The sequence below is a fragment of the Branchiostoma floridae genome, chromosome 1 (genome assembly GCF_000003815.2).
Source record: "Branchiostoma floridae strain S238N-H82 chromosome 1, Bfl_VNyyK, whole genome shotgun sequence".
NCBI classification, from domain to species: domain Eukaryota; kingdom Metazoa; phylum Chordata; class Leptocardii; order Amphioxiformes; family Branchiostomatidae; genus Branchiostoma; species Branchiostoma floridae.
This window is the reverse complement of record NC_049979.1, coordinates 24565489-24566079: the sequence shown is the minus strand read 5'-3', so window position 1 is coordinate 24566079 and position 591 is coordinate 24565489.

Below are 591 nucleotides of genomic sequence, written 5' to 3'. Positions count from 1 at the left end.
TCTGGAGTCTTTAAAAAAATCTGTCTTTATAAGAAGGAATCCTACCTGTACAATTTATACTTCAAATTGTTCACTTCCCGGTCACCCCGGTAGTTTGGGCATGGGGCGGACCGCGGCACGTTTATAACTAGCGGAGCCATGTGCGACACACCCCGCCACGCGCAACTCTAAGCTGTCCGTTGCGCGATGCAATTTTTTTGTAGTCCGTGAAATACATCTGACAATCAGCATTCATACCAGACACCGGTACCTCTTCTGGTGAGGAAGAAATCTTATGCAGATTTTATGTTCTGATACAGGATACTTACTTGTCCTCAATTTTACGTATTTGTTTAAGATTTGTGGGTAATACTAGTATTGAACAAACAAACTTTAATCTGCGCGAGTGGTGCACATCTCAACAAAAGTTCTCACGCTGAGGGCAGTTGATTGGCAGTCGGTATCTTTGACAACATGCCGCCGGCGCCAAGCTGCAAGCAGTCTGGATTGGCCACCAGGTCCAAATCTAATCATCTGAATAACCAATCAGCGTATGATAAATGTAATGTTATACTCTATCATTGGTCACCGGGAATAAAAACAAAAGGTACC